General features: G+C 37.0%; 1 pseudogene; it reads left to right on the top strand.

Annotated features, from left to right (window-relative positions):
* Nucleotides 1-7,728: 7,728 nt before the first annotated feature.
* LOC118839444 lies at nt 7,729-9,294 on the top strand (annotated as a pseudogene).
* Nucleotides 9,295-17,119: the final 7,825 nt, after the last annotated feature.

Raw genomic sequence — 17,119 nt, 5'->3', positions numbered from 1 at the left:
CTCTGATTATGCCACTTGCTCTCTCTTACCTGTTATTCTACTTTGGGAATTTCTCCCTTGCAGAATTTCTTTACCAATCTGAGTCCTCACCTGGTCACATCTCCATACTAGGGGCTAAAGCACAGCCCTCTGGGAGATACTTATTGAAGGGGACTATGAGCTGAGAAAATACTTGGAATGAAAAATCTATGGTTTTTGTTTGTTTGTTTTGTTTCACATCTGTCATTAGTTGTATTGATTGAGAGACCAGAAATATTCTAGGGTTAAGAGTACAAAGACAAACCCTGGATCCTGGAAAGGGGCATTCATCATCTGTGGTGGCTTCAATCGCTGCTATCTGCTCTTGGCTGTCATAAAAATGCTGCAGCTCAAAGATGATCTGAAGGCATGTTGATGCTACATGTGCATCTACTTCAGATCACGCTTTCTTCATGTTCTATTTCCCTTTTTTCTACTTCTTATGAAGAATAGTATCAAATTACTAAACTCAAAATGCAGGCCTTGCTGAATTCAACAGACTTCACAGTTTGCCAGACTTAATTCAATGATTCTTTTTATTTAAAAAAAAATAATGCACAGTTTAGGATTTTTCATTTCACAGAAGCACAGAGGGACAAAAACACAACACAATAACAGGGAAACATGAAAATCAGCTGGTAAATTGGGGACTCTCAGCATGTAGACTGAGAGAGGGCCAGATGTGGAATGAAGTGCAGACACACAGAAAACCAAACATAAGATTTTAAGAGAACTGGGCTTGGGCTCCATCAGTCAGTTGGTCAATAAGCATTCATTTAGTGCCTATTATGTGTCAGGGATGTGCTAAGCACTGGGCATAAGAAGGACAAAAAGAGGTCCTGTCTTGATGTAGATTCTTCATGGTATAGTTGGAAAAGTAAAGAATTTGGAGTTAGTCTCCTGAGTTCAAGTCCAGGACCTCTATATCCTATGGCCTCGTACTGAATCCCACCTTCATTGCTTATTAGTTGTGTGAGCTTGGGCAAGTCACTTAACCTGGCTAGACTACAGTTTCTTCATTATTAAAATGAGATGATAATAATTGTGGTACCTTCCTTGTATGATTTGGGGGCAATCATAGTAAGGAAATGTATATAATTACTTTAGTCTCATAATGTGGTTACAGAATGTATGTGGTTATAAAACCACAGAAAATAAACATATTACTACATGTTTCTAACAGGTCTTGTTTTTCTTGCTTTCTCAATGTAAGGGTAGTATAGAGAGGAAGGGAATCTGTAGTAGAAAATAAAATCAAATTAAAATTTAAAAATATAAAAAACTTGATTTTAAAAATATTAAAAATATATAACTTAGTTTTAAATATTAAAATATATAAAATTTAATTAAAAATAAAATACATAACATTTAATTTTCCAAATACAAAACCAAATTTAATTTTTGAAATATTCATAAAAATATAAGCTATATAAATCAAATTTCAGAAATATTAAAATATATAAAAATTAATTTTAAAATATTTAAGATTTAATTTTTAAAATATAAAACTAAATAAATTTTAATTTTAAAACATTATGGGTAGTAGAGAAAAAGAATATTAAATATGGAGCCGAGGGATTTGGGTTCTTAATCTATTCCTACTTAACATATGTCTAACCTTTGGCAAGACATTTAACCTCTAGGAACCTCAGTTGGTGGGAATAAATGATTTGTAAGATCCTTTCTAACTGCAGATCCATGACTCAGATCTGATTCTTCCACAGGAAATGAAGGCAACTATGGGAAGGAAAAAAAGATCTTCAAAAAGGGAGAAAAAATAGTTATGGAACTATAAAATTTCCAAATTGAAAAATATCTCAGTGAACATCTAGGGCTGCCCATTCCTGAGAAAAGGATGCCTTTTACAGCATACCTGGGTTAGGGTTAGTGTTAAAGCCCAGATGGGACATGATAGAGCTGGGAAGCATTTAGGGTTAGTGTTAGGGTTAGGGTTAGGATTAGGGTTAGGGTTAGAGCCAGGATGGGACATGATAGAGCCAGCACGTATTTAGGGCTAGGGTTAGCACTGGGATACGTTTAGGGTTAGTGTTATGGTTAGGGTTAGTTCGCATTTAGGGTTAGGTTTAGGGTTTGGGTTAGGGTTCGGGTTAGGGTTAGGTTTAGTACTGACTCAGACAGGTCTGGTCTTTCATACTTGAGATTATAACGAGACACACATAGTCCATCTAACAGTTAACAAAAGTAGAGTCTCTTTGCTATAGCCAGCTCCACTGATATAAGCACTGATTCTCTTGAGTATAGATTCGCTGCCTCTGTCTTGTCCAGCTGGTCTGTTCACCAGAAACTCAAATAAGGAACTTTTTTTCCCCACTGCAGTGGCTTTCTTGTGTTTTAACCATTAGGAAGCCACCATCAAAGATTCAAAACTTACTCCTTTGAGCTAATTAGATCACAAAGATTATTCCTATGCCTTTTTAAGGAAAAACTAGTCTAACCTGCGTTGCAGAGTGCTTTAGATTATTTTTTGTACTGCAAAATTCATCAAGCCAAGGCTTGAAGACCCTTAAGGTAAGAGGAGGTATTATTACATCAATGACAGTCCTGTAAAAAGCGCTAATAACAAGTGAAGGCATAAAGTTACTAATAATTTTTTGTGAAGGAGAAAGCTGGAGTTGGATGTGGATTTGAACAAACTTGTAGGAGAAGAGATATTTAGATAAAAAGACTAGAAAAAATGAATGTTTTAATGGAAAAGTACCATCTAACCTGTGGCTCAACTAAGAATTTCTTTTTTGCTTTCTTCCTTCTATGCATTTTTTGCCTTTCTTTGTTTTCCTAGCACTTAGCACAGTGCTTGGCACATAGCAAGCCCTTAATAAATGTTTGCTGATTGACTCATTGACAGATTAATTCTGACATATCAGTTTTCACTAAGTTGTAAACTTCAGGTATGTGGAATTCTAGTCCAAAAATGGTGGTTAAGTAAAAAAGAATGTAGAGGAGGGAAAAAAATCAAATATTCACTTAGAGTTACTAGATACAAAAAACAAATCTGTGATGTCATCTGCTAGAATGTTCACTCTGACACTGAATAATGCATCCCATCCATTTGTGTCCAATTCATGTAGCTTTTATCTGTCTTCTTCCATAAATTCTTGAGAACAGATGTTACCAAAGGTGTGAGGGGCCACCTTCATTGTCTTCTCTCATTGAAGGATATTGGTGGAAGAGTAGGTTCATCCATTGGTTATCCCTCAAATTTTCATTCTTCTCTAGGCTCTAATCATGACTCTGGAGATATCTTTCTCCACTATCCTACAGCAGTTTTCTCAGTCTGGAACTTCCCTTTGCCGTTGTCATTTTCAAACTCTGAAAGTTCACTTTCCCCTTGAAGGTTGTCTCATTCTGGCAGATGACTCTGCACCTGGGGTCTCTTCTTGTAATTGGGCATTTCCTCCTAGAATGTCTATTTTAAGGAAAGTATACAGGCCAGCCATATTGAATTTTTCATGTCTCTCCAGGATCCATGCCCCTGCATGGGTATCTCTCCACCTTATATGTGGTTTCTCTCAACTAAAATAAAAACTCCTGGAGGTCAGTAACCTTCATTCTTTTTGCTTTTGTTTGTATTCCCAGAGTCATTGTTCAGTGACAAGACAAAAGTCAAGATGGCTGGCCATGGCCCAGGACATGGTAGATGATCTTGATATCTTTGATGTCTCACCAAGCTCAAAGTGCTCCACAGTACCTGCTTCACCTGTCTTCCTGGACATTGAAACAAATTGTTCTTAACTTCCCATCCCACCAGAAGAAGTCTTCACATACTTGGGGTAGTTACCCCCTAACTCACCAATGGGTTTGAGGCCTGTCAGTTATCCTCAACCTGGTTTATCCCACCTGCTGCGACAATTTTACTGGGTTGTGGCCACTATGCATGCTACAGCTTCTTGGAGATTTACATGAACTGATACTGAGTAAATTGAGTAGAATCAAGAGAACATTGTACACTGTAACAGCCACATTGTGCAATGATCAACTTTGATAGACTTGGCTCTTCTCAGCAATGCTGAGAAGGATCTAAGGACAATTCCAAAAGACAATCTAAGACAATTCCATGGAAAATGCTATCCACATCCAGAAGAACTATGGAGTCTGAATGCAGATCAAAGTGTACTATTTTCTCTCTTTTTTCTTTCTCATGTTTTTTTTTCCTTTGGTTCTGATTTTTCTTTCATAACATGAGTAACATGGAATTCTGTTTAATATGATTGTACATATATAGCCTATATCAGATGGCTTGCTGTCTTAGGGAGGAGGGAGGGGAGGGCAGAGATAAATTGGAACTCAAAATCTTATAAAAGTGAAAGTTGCAAACTATCTTTACATGTAATTGAAAAAAAATAAAATATTATTAAGTGGGGGGGGGGTGCCAGAGATATTATCAAAGAAAAATGACCTGATATATTAGAACCAGAGGGCAAAACTGAAATTGAAAGAATCCACCAATCACTGCCTGAAAGAGATCCCAAAATGAAAACTGCCAAGATCATCATAGCCAAATTCCAGAGCTCACAGATCAAGAAGAAAGTATTGTAAGCAATCAAAAAGAAACAATTCAAATATTGTAGAGCTACCTTCAGGATTACACAGGATTTAGCAGCTTCTATATTAAAGAACCAGAGGGCTTGGAATGTGATATGCTCAAAACAAAGGAGTTAGGATTACAACCAAGAATTACCTACCCAGCAAAATTGAATATAATCTTTTGGAGAAGACTTTCAGGTGCTTCTAATGAAAAGCCCAGAGCTAAATAAAAAATTCGATCTTTCAACATATGACTCAAGTGAACCATAAAAAGGTAAATAAGAAACAAGAAATAGGAAGCATAAGAAATTCATTGAGGTTAAACTGTTTATATTTCTATATGGCAAGATAATATTTGTAACTCTTAACAATTTTATTATTATAAGAACATTTAGAAAGAGTATATGTATACAGAAGGTGTGGATAAAAGGTGACTTTGATGAGATGATACCCCCAAAAACATAATGAAGGGGTGAAAAAGAAAAATGCATTGAAAGAAGAATGGGGGAGAGTGAATAGGATGAATTATCCCACATATCTATGAAATTCCTTTTATGACACAAATATAGTGTTGGTATCCAAACCAGAAAGAGCCAAAACAGAGAAAGAAAATTATAGACCAATTTCCCTATTGAATATCAATACAAAAATTTTAAATAATATACTAGCAAAGATGTTATAGCAATATATCACATGACCAGGTAGGAATTATACCATGAATGCAAGGCTGGTTCAATATTTGGAAAACTCTTAGCATAATTAATTATATTGATAACAAAACCAACAGAAATCATAAGATTATCTCAATGAATGCAGAAAAAGCCTTAGACAAAATATAGCAGCCATTCCTATTCAAAACATCAGAGAGCATAGGAATAAATGGAGCTTAACCTTAAAGTGATAAGTAATATTTATCTAAAAACATCAGCAAGCGTTACCTGCTCTGGGGATGTTAGAAGCCTCCCCAGTACAATCAAGGGTGAAACAAGGATGTCCATTATCACTTCTATTATTTAATATTGTACTAGAAATGTTAGCTATAGCAATGAGAAGAAAAAGAAATGAAAGGAATTAAAATAAGCAATGAGGAAACAAAACTATCACTCTTTGCAGAAGATATGATGTTATACCTTGAAAATCCTAGAGAATCAACTAAAAAACTACTTAAAATTATTAATAACTTTAGCAAAGTTGCAGGATACAAAATAAACCCATGTAAATCATCAGCATTTCTAAAAATTGCTGACAAAAGTGTGGCAGCAAGACATAAAAAGAGAAATTCCATTTAAAATAAGTGTAGATAATATAAAATACTTGGAAGTCTACCTGCCAAGAAAAACCCAGGAACTATTTAAACAGGACCATAAAACACCACACAAATAAAGTCAGATTTAAACAACTGGGTAGACCAAGCCAATATAATAAAAATGGTAATTTTACCTAAATTAATCTATTTATTCAGTGTCACACCAAGCAATCAAAAATTATTTTGTAGAGCTAGAAAAAAGTAATAACAAAATTCGTCTAGAAGAACAAAAGCTCTAGAATACAAAGAAATCAATGAAAAAAATGTGAAAGAAGGTAGTCTAGTTGTACCAGATCTCAAACTGTATTATAAAGTGGTAATTATCAAAACAATCTGGTACTGGCTAAAAAATAGAGTGGATCTGTAGACTTGGCTCTTCTCAGCAATGCAAGCGTCAAGGACAGTCCCAGGGGTCTCATGATGGAGAGAGCTATCTGAGTCCATATAAATAACTATGGAGTATGAATGTGGATTGAAGGAAAGTTCTGCTCTCTCTTTTTTTTCTATATATATTTTTTGGTTTTGTTTCTTCTTTCTCATGATTCATTCCACTGATCATGGCTCTTTTTTGTGACTTGACTATTGTGTAAATATATTTAACGTGAAGGTATATGTAGAATATATATTGGATTCCTTGCCATCTTGCGGGGAGGGAGGAAGGAAGGGGGGGGAAGGATATTTGGAACTCAAAAACCTGTGGAACTGAGTGTTGTAAACTAAAAATTAAAAAATTAAAAAGAAGAAATAGAGTGGATCAGTGGAATAGATTAGGTACAAATTACATCATACTAAATGACCATAGCAATCTAGAATACCATAAACCCAGAGATCTAAGATTTTGGAACAAAAACTCATTATTTGACAAAGACCGCTGGGAAAATTGGGGGGAAAAAGTATGGTAGAAACTTGGTACAGAACAACATCTCACATCACATACCAAGATAAGGTCAAAATTGGTATATGATTCACACATAAAGGGTGATGCCATAAGCAAATTAAGAGAGCATGGAATAGTTTTTCTGTAAGATTTATGGTTAAGGGAAGAATTTAGGAGCAAAGAAGATACAGAGAGCATTACAAAATGAAAAATGAATTATTTTGATTATATAAAATTAAAAAGTTTTTACACAAAAAACCCAGTGCAACCAAAATTAAAAGGAAAGCAGAAAATGAGAGAAAAATTTTCAATGAATATCTCTGATAAAAGCCTCATTTCTCAAATATATTAAGAAATGAGTCAAATTTATGAAAATGCAGGTCATTCTTCAATTGATAAATGGTTAAAGGATATGAATAGGCAGCTTTCAGATGAAGAAATTGAAGCTATCTCTAGCATATGAAAAAATGCTCTAAATCACTGTTCAGAGAAATACAAATTAAAACAATTCTGAGGTACTATGTCACACCTATCAGAGTGGCTAATGTGACAAAAAAGGAAAATGCTGGCTGATGGAGGGGATGTGAGAAAACTGGGACACTAATGCACTGTTAGTGAAGTTGTGAATTGATCTGACCATTCTGGAGAGCAATTTGGAACTATGCCCAAAATGCTATAAAAGTGTGCATACCCTTTGATCCAGCAATACCACTACTAGGTCTGTATCTCAAAGACATCCAAAAAAGGGGGAAAGGACCTATTTCTACAACAAGCATCTCTTTTTGTGGTGACTAAGAATTGGAAATCAAAGGAATGCCTATCAATTGGGGAATGGCTAAACAAGCTATGGTATGTGATTGTGATGGGATATTATTGTGCTATATGAAATGACAAGCAGAATGATTTCAGAAAAACCTGGAAAGCTTTTTTTTTTTTTTGCAAAGGGTTTGCCACCAGAACACAGGTGTTGTGAAAACTATCGCTAAACCTCCACAAAAATGGGCAAGGAAAAGGCTCACATTAACACTGTCATCATTGGACTCTGGAAAGTCCACCACTACTGGCCACCTCATCTACAAATGTGGTGGTATTGGTAAGAGAACCATTGAGAAGTTTGAGAAGGAAGCTGCTGAGATGGGAAAAGGCTCCTTCAAATATGCCTGGGTCTTGGATAAACTGAAGGCTGAACGTGAGTGTGGTATCACTATTGATATCTCCCTGTGGAAATTTGAGACCAGCAAGTACTATGTGACCATTATTGATGCTCCTGGACACAGAGACTTTATCAAGAATATTATCACAGGCACATCTCAGGCTGACTGTGTGGTCCTGATGGTTGCTGCTGGTGTTGGTGAATTTGAAGCTGATATCTCAAAGAATGGGCAGACCCACGAGCATGCCCTTCTGGTCTACACACTAGGTGTAAAACAACTGATTGTTGGTAGAAACAAAATGGATTCCACCAAGCCCCACTACATCCAGAAGAGATTTGAGGAAATTGTCAAGGAAGTTATTACCTATATTAAGAAAATTGGCTACAACCCTGACACTAGCTTTTGTGCCAATTTCAGGTTGGAATGGTGACAATATACTGGAGCCAAGCTCTAACATGCCTTGGTTCAAGGGATGGAAAGTCACTAGAAAGGATGGCAATGCTAATGGAACTATACTGCTTGAAGTTTTGGATTCCATCCTGCTACCAACTCATCCAACTGACAAGTCCCTTCATCTACCCCTCTAAGATGTCTACAAGATTGGCGGTATTGGTACTGTACCTGTTGACTGAGTGGATACTGGTGTTCTAAAACCAGGCATGTTGGTCACCTTTGCCCCAGTCAATGTTACAACTGAAGCAAAGTCTGTTAATTTGCACCATGAAGCTTTGAGTGAGGCTCTGTTGGGGGACATCATTGGTTTCAATGTCAAGAACATGTCTGTCAAAGATGTCTGCTGTGGTAATGCGGCTGGTGATAGCAAGAATGACCCACCTATGGAAGCAGCTGGCTTCACTGCACAGGTCATTGTCCCAAACCATCAAGGCCAAATCAGTGCTGACTATGCACCTGTTCTGGATTGTCACAGTGCTCATATTGCTTGCAAGTTTGTTGAACTGAAGGCGAAGATTGATCATGGTTCTGGTAAGAAGCTGTAAGATGGCCCTAAATTCCTGAAATCTGGTGATGCTGCTATCCTTGACATGGTTCCAGGCAAGCCCATATGTGTGGAGAGCTTCTCTGATTATCTTCCTCTGGATCATTTTGCTGTTCATGATATGAGGCAGACTGTTGCAGTTGGTGTCATCAAGGCAGTTGACAAGAAGCCTGCTGGAGCTGGCAAAGTCACAAAATCTGCCCAGAAGGCCCAGAAAGCTAAATGAATAATCTGTACAACACCTGCCACCACAGTCTTAATCAACGGTGGAAGAACAGTCTCAGAACTGTTTGTCTCAATTGGCCATTTAAGTTTAATAGTAAAAGACTGGTTAATGATTACAATGCATCGTAAAATCTTCAGGAGGAAAGGAATGTTTTTATGGACCATTTGTTTCATGGCAGTTTTAACTTAGTTTTTTTTTTTAAAAATCAGTAACTTTCAAATGGAAACAACTTGACCAAAAATCTGTCACAGGATTTTGACATCATTAAAACAGTTTAACATGATAAAAAGAAAAACCTGGAAAGACTTGCATTAACTGATACATAGTGAAGTGAACAGAACCAGGAGAACATTGTACACAGTAACAGCAATATTGTTCAGTGGAGAACTTTGAATCACTTAGCTATTCTCAGCAATACAATGATCCAAGACCATCCCAAAGGACTAACTATGAAGCATACTATCCATCTCCGGAGAAAGAATACAATATTGATTGATTGAATATAGACCAAAGCATGCTATTTTTTTCCACTTTCTTTCATTTTTTTAAAAATTTGAGTCTTATTGTACAAAATGACTGATTTGGGAATGTTTTACCTAATTGCACATGTATTTTTTAACTTGTATATGATTGCTTACCATATCAGGGAGGGTGGGAAGGCATAGGGAGGATAGAATTTGGACCACAGAACTTTAAATCAAAATGTTAAAAAAAATATTTTAAAAGAGAGAGCATGAAGGACAAACAACAATTTGTATTCCCAGGGTTTAGTGAACACCAATTAAATACTTGTTCAAGTGAGTTTACTTGACTCTCACCATATTACCTCAATGTCATCATGGGCCTAACCAGTTCATCTTTACATTTCCTTGATGACATCTTTGACTCTTATGTATCTCATCACAACATGGCAGTGACCATGAGTTCTCAAAATCTCTCCTCTGAGATTACCTTCCATCTGCTTTATATTTCTTATATGTGTCTAGTTGTTTGCACGCTGTCTCCCTCATTGGAATGTAAGCTACTTTTTGCCTTTCTTTGTATCCACAGTCTTTATGTGGTGCCTGGCAAACAGTAAGCATCTACTAAATGCTTGTTGACCTACTGACTGAATAATTATACTAGTAAAACATGAGCTTTGCCAGGTTCTATCATGCTGGAAGGTTTCCAATATGAACCCAGAAACAGATTGAGTCTGTTATCTGAGGATTAACTTGACTAAGTATGAAGAGGCTCACAACCCCTTAAACGGCCACTTGGTAAGACATTCTTCGAGTCATGGCAACCCATGAAACAAAAAGTAAGTGATAGTGATACTAACATTTTAATTTGAAAATTGTATAGGAATATAAGCATTCTAGATTTAACTTCTTTATGGGCAGATAATCCTTGATTATGGTTGTGTGTGTGTATTTTGAAAATATTTCTCCACAATTTGTAACTTTCAAAGAATTGATCAAATTTACTGTGTTGCCAATTTATTGAATTATCATAATTTGCACTGTATTTCCTACAATGGTTATTCATTTCTCTGAAATGCTTGCTAAATATCTCCTTTATTATAAATTATACACATTCTGTATTATAAATTATATAAATTAAAATCGTATATTATAGGGGCAATCAGAATATATGCTATCTTGGAGTGGGGGAGGGTAGAAATGGGGAGAAAATTTGTAATTCAAAATCTTGTGGAAATCAATGCTGAAAACTAAAAATATAAATAAAGAAAAAGATTTCAAGAAAAAAAATCATATATTATAAATATCTCTCATAAATATTGCTGTAGAGCTAGAACATTCAGATTTCCATTGAATGAATGAATGAAAAAGCATTTATTAAGCATTGATGTGTAAAGCACTGTGCTAAATATTTGGAATAAAAATAGAAATGAGGAGACAGCCCCCTTTTTCAAGGAACTCACATTCTGGTGGAGAAGAAAATACATATAGGAGTTCAGGCACAAGTTAGATAGAAAGGACCACAGTTTGGAGCAAAAACAGATGGAAATGCACCTTTTTTCATGTCGTATAAACAACTGGCTATGCTTAGAATATGTTTAGAATATATTTAGCTCCTCTTCTTAAAGGAGATGCACAGCAAATCCATAAACAAAGGTTCTATTCCAAGGTATTTAAAATGTTTACACCATATTTAACGATGCTTCCTAACTTATTCTGAAGGTGGCACTGAGGAGGAGGAAACTGTAACAATCTGCCTTGTTCAGAAGGCTTTGTTGAAGCTGTAGCCTTGGGGCAGAGTCAACAGTTCTCTCTCTATAGTGTGTTATGATAGGATACCAGACAGATCTTCCTGAACCAAAATATCAACTTTACCTCTCATCAGTCAATGAATACTTGTTTTGGGGGGCCTCAAAGACTTTTTCTTTCCCCTCTTCTTTCCTCTTTCCACCCGTTTCTGTCCCTCTTTTCTTTCTTCCTTCTTCCCTTTATCCATTCTTTCAATCCCTCCTTCTTTTCCTTTCCTTCCTTTCTCCCTCTTTTCATTTCTTCCTTCCTCCATCCCTTTCTCCCTTCCTTCTCCCTTCCCTTTTTCTGTCTTTCCTTCCTTTCTTCCATCTTTCCTTCCTTCTTTTCTTCTTCTCTCCCTTTCTTCTGTCTTTCCTTGCTTGCTTGCTTTTTTCCTTCCTCCTTTTTTCCTTCCTTATTTCTTTCTGTCTCTTCTTTCTTTCATATTCAAATATCTCATCTTAAAATGCAGATACCTCTAATAGGGGGCTTGTATCCACTTTGTTATCAGTCAATATGATAACAAACAGTTAATATCTCAGCAGACTTTAGTGTAGGAGTACTTAACTTGAAGTCTATGAACTTGGTTTTTAAAAAAAAATATTTTGGTCAATTTAATTGGCTTCCTTCGTAATTTTATGTTATACATTTAAAAACATTATTCAACTATTGTGCTATAAGAAATGGGGATGATACAGACTTCATAACAACCTGGAAAAACCTACACAACATAATGCTGAGTGAGAGGAGCAGAGCCAGGAGAACATTATACACAACCACAGATATATGGATTCTGTGAGGACTAACCCTGACAGACTTTGCTCTTCTCAGCAACACAATGTGCAAAGACAACTCCAAAGGACTCACGATGGAGAATGCTATCTACATCCAGGGGAAGGAACTATGAAGTATGAATGCAGATTGAGGCACACTTCATGCTCGCCTTCTCCCCCACCCCATCTTTTTTTCTCTCTTTTGTTTTTGTTGTTGGGGTTTTTTTTTTGGTTCTGTTTCTTCTTTCTCATGACTCATTCCATTGGTCATATATTCTTCTCCACAACTTGACTAGTGTGTAAATTAATTCAATGCGAAGTTATACGTGGAAGTTATATGGGATTCCATGCCGTCTTGGTGGGGGGGGAGGGAAGGAAGAAAATCTGGAACTCAAAATTATGTTGAACCGTGTGTTGTAAACTAAAAATACAAAAAAAAAAAGAGAAAAAAAATGAAAACATTATTCAAAGAAGGGTCCGTGGGTTTCAGCAGACTACAAAAGGGCTCCATGACATGAAGAAAGATCAAGGACTCCTAGTTTAGTGAATGCCCAACTGGATGCAAGAATATAGCACAGAACAAATCTTAAAGCAAGAAGGTAAGGATGGATAAAGGGAAGGAAGGAAGTAAAAAATAAATATGACCTATCTCATAATTTTGCCTGGAGGTTACCCCTCTATGTTGGTTGTGTGGGATTGAAGAAAATCCTTCATAAGTAATTTTCTTAGTTTTTGCATTATTTTCCCTTCTTCATTTATTTGTTTGCTTATTTATTTATTTTAAATATTCTTTGCACTATGTTTTAATGGTAATGTGGATAGGTGATATCCTATAATGGTATGACTCTAATATATTAATTTTCCCCCACTTATACATTCTTCTTATTTGCAACATTTCACTTCAGTCATGAAAATAATGAAAGAAGGAGTTCATTTAAGTTCATGAACCTAAATGCAACCCAGATAAAAATCCTATCAGAGGCCATCAGATTAGAGCACCCAGTAATTACATTGAGCTCTTAATGTTATATATCCTTCAATTAGATAAATGGTATCTCCTTTAGACATCAGGCAACCTAAATAATGAAGTTCCTTTTAGGTTCATAAATCAGGACTTACAAAAACTTGTAATTATTTTGGCTAGTAGAGTCTGAACTACCAATACAGGCCTGCAACTGAATGTTAGTCTTAGAGAACTGCCTGGGGCATTGAGAGGCTGAGTCACCCAGCAGTATGTATCAGAGGCAGGACTTGAACGCAGGTCTTCAGGACTTTCAGACTGGCTCTCTATGTACTAAATCAAACTACCATTCCTCTGTACATATGTGTGTCTATTGGTCCTTAATAGGTACACATATGTATAGATGAAGGGTAGTCTGATATATAGTAGATAGAGATTTCTTTTTTAAGGACAATGCCTTAAACCCAAATTACTCTGGCTCTCATTGGTTGGCCAACAATAGGTCTTGGTCCAAGCCTCATTTGATCTTTGTTTGGGCTTTTGATGGCTCAGAGTGAGTGTAAATAGCAATTATTTCTGTTTTGGCCAGAAACCCTGCCGGTCTTCCTTTACCAGATTGATTTTTTTTTGACTAGGTAAAAGTGGCCATTCTTTGCCTCATTTCTTACCTAGCCTTTATCACTGAATGGGCATTGCCTTAGACAAACTGAGAGCTGGGAAAGGTCTTAGCTTTTTGGACAACGATGCCCATTGCATCCGGGACCACTTCCAGTCAAACTGATTTATTTCTTGCCACTGAACCCAGATGTCTAAGGAGGAAAAAGTGAGGTTGGTGGCTTTGCACAGCCCTGTCTCACTTAAATCCAATTCCCTGCAAGTCATGACATCTCCTCCCTGATGCCATGGCCCTCTTCAAGAATGAAGGACAAACAACAACAACAACAAATACCTATTAAAAATTATTAAAAGTTATTTAAAATGATAGTGCTTTATTTAAGCCAATCATCCGTTCTCTTCTATGAATATAAAACAGCAAATGAAGTAATTATTCATAATGTATTTGCAGAGTTTCCCTGATTATCCCCTGAAATCTTTATTCTAAGCAGTTAGATGGCACAGTGGATAGAGTGCCAGGCCTGGAGTCAGGAAGACCTGAGCTCAAAGCAGACCTCAGACTCTTACTAGCTGTGTGACCCTGGGCGAGTCACTTAACCCTGTTTGGCTCAGTTTCCTCATCTGTAAAATGAGCTGGATCAGAAAATGGCAAACCACTCCAGTGTCTTCATCAAGAAAACCCCAAATGGGGTCACAGAGAGTTGGACATGACTGAACAACAACAAAGACAGAGAGGAAAGAGTTAGGTAATTCTGATCTAGTTGGTCACAAACCTCAACAATCTACATTAATCTTTGAGATTCTTATCATTTGATCATTCATTAAACAAACATTTATTAAGCAACTAACCTGTGTCATGCGTGTGTTTGGAGAAGATAGTGTGATAGGGGAAAAGGTAATGACAAATAAGATTTTGTCCCTTGCTTCACCATCAGTTATTAAGGTAAGTGATTTAATGAAGAGGTATGCTTTGATAAAGGGCAAAATTACTTGGCTCTCTATCTCCAAATATTCTTTTCTTCTTCAGGAATTCCCTGAGTGTCTGAAAAGTGCTACTTTTTTTTAAATGCATCCCAACTACAGAGTATGATACTTACTTTTTAAAAAAAGAACTTTGGGTTTCAGGGTTGGGGAACCTGCAGCCTCGAGGCCACATGTGGCCTTTTGACTGAATCCAAGTTTTACAGAACAAACCCTTTTATTAAGGAGATTTGTTCTGTGAAGTTTGAATTCCATCAAAGAGTCACACTTAAGGACCTAGAGGGCCACACATGGCCTTGAGTTCACAGGTTCCCTATCCCTGGCATTAGATTATAAGGCTGTGTTTGCATTTGAGAGAAAGAGAGGGAAAGCGGGAAAAGACAATTATTTCTGAAGGAATTGAAAGATAGTATTTCCATTTTGGGTTTCCTTTCCTTTTAATTTCTGGATAGGAGCTTAAGAACCTCTGATCCAAGCTAAGCAGTACAAGCTGTAGCCTTTCCAGAAGACTGGAGGCCCATGATGGAGACAACAGCCATGCAGTATATGACAAAGTCCAAGGCAGTGAGATAAAGAGAAGCAGATGAAAGGTATCAGGGTAGGAGCAGAAGAGTTAAAATTGACAATTTCTTATTTTTCCTCTTCCTCCAAACAGGCTGCTCCTAGAATTTAACTCTAGGTCTCTATTGCTGCTATTGTTGTTCAGTGGTTTCAGTCATGTCTGACTCTTCATGACTCCATTTGGGGTTTTCTTAGTAAAGATACTAGTTTGCCATTTCTTTCTTCAGCTCATTTTACAGATGAGGAAACTGAGGCAAACATGATTAAGTGACTTGCCTAGAGTCACGGGGTGTCTGAGGCCAGATTTGAATTCAGGAAGATGAGTCTTCCTGACTCTCGGCCCACCACTCTGTCTACTACACTACCTACCCTTCTATGTCTCCCTTAGCAGGGACAAAAATCATTCTGATTAACTGGCAGTTATGGTTATTTCTTGAAATCAGAAGGGGAAAAAGCAATGGTGAGCAAGTTTTTCTTGATTTTCTCTTCAAACATGAGGGTATGTGTGGAGGTAGCAAGTAAATACTATTAGAATTCTTTCTGATAACTCACATTTCTTTTTTTTTTTTTGAAAGGGGAAGGCAAGGCAATTGGGGTCAAGTGACTTGCCCAAGGTCACACAACTAGTAAGTGTGTCAAGTGTCTGAGGCCAGATTTGAACTCAGGTCCTTCTGACTCCAGGGCTGATGCTCTACTCACTGCACCACCTAGCTGCCCCAATAGCTCATAGTTCAATAACATTTTAAGGATGGTAGAGACAAACATGATCTATCTCATAACTTTGCCTGGAGGGAGCCCCTATGTGTGCTTCCTTCCTTACAGCAGACCTATCAGGTTGGTGGTCCAAGTCTATACAATGAAAAGAATACTGAATCAGAGTCAAAGGTCCTGGGCTCAAATTCTGACTCTGCTACCTATATGACCTTGAGATAAATCATGTAATCTCTCTGGGCTTCACCTATAAGATGGAAGGGCTAGACTAAATGGCCTCTGAAGATCTTTCCAGTTCTAAATCTATGATCCCCATTTTATAGAGGAGGTATCTAAAACACAGAAAAGTGAAATGATTTACCCATTAGCACAGAATCAGGGAATGCCAGAACTGAGACTTGAATCCATGTCTCCTGGTTCCATCTTCAGTGATTTCTATTCCACTGCATGGCGTCTTATCCATTGCCACCAGGAAACAGCAATGGGAAGCTAAAATAATGAAGTCTAATGAAGAGAATTTCTTACATGTGGGAGGTGGGGAAGGGAAAGGATTCTTTCTGTTTTTATCGGAAGCCAACCAACAAAACCCATGAGTGAATTTGCAATTAATATGTGAACCAGTAAATTAAACTCTGAGGAAGTTTGTTCTGATGTTTCTTTTTTTCTCCATTTGCCAATAAAACAGTATTTAATACAGTATCATAAATTAGAAAGGCCTTTCTCAAATGTGAATGTTAGGGAGAACAAAGAAACTGGTTCCAGATTATTGGAAATAGCTCTTGAATTTTCCATTAATCTCTGTGTGACTTCCTTTAATTATTTACCAAATTCCCTGCCCCCTCCCTCAGCCCAAAACAAGACACTGGCTACAGTAAACCTTTATGCAAGATATCTCTGCCTTGCTTGGTGGATTCCATTTAACACAATAAAAAACAATTAGGCGTTGTATCAGATGATTTTGAATTTCCTGAGATCCTCTTCCAGAGAACATGTGTCCCTGCTGTTGTAAGCAAGAATCCTGGGCTGCTAAAGCCCTGGGATGCATTTCAGATGTGAAACACATGTTTCTCCTCAGCACAGATGTTAGATATTTGTCTACATCATTGCCATCCCCTTTCTTGGTAGCATGATCTTTTAAAGTCAGG

Source organism: Trichosurus vulpecula, chromosome 2 (genome assembly GCF_011100635.1).
Source record: "Trichosurus vulpecula isolate mTriVul1 chromosome 2, mTriVul1.pri, whole genome shotgun sequence".
Lineage (NCBI taxonomy): Eukaryota > Metazoa > Chordata > Mammalia > Diprotodontia > Phalangeridae > Trichosurus > Trichosurus vulpecula.
Note: the sequence above shows the minus strand (reverse complement) of the source record. Positions and strands in the feature narration are given on the sequence as shown.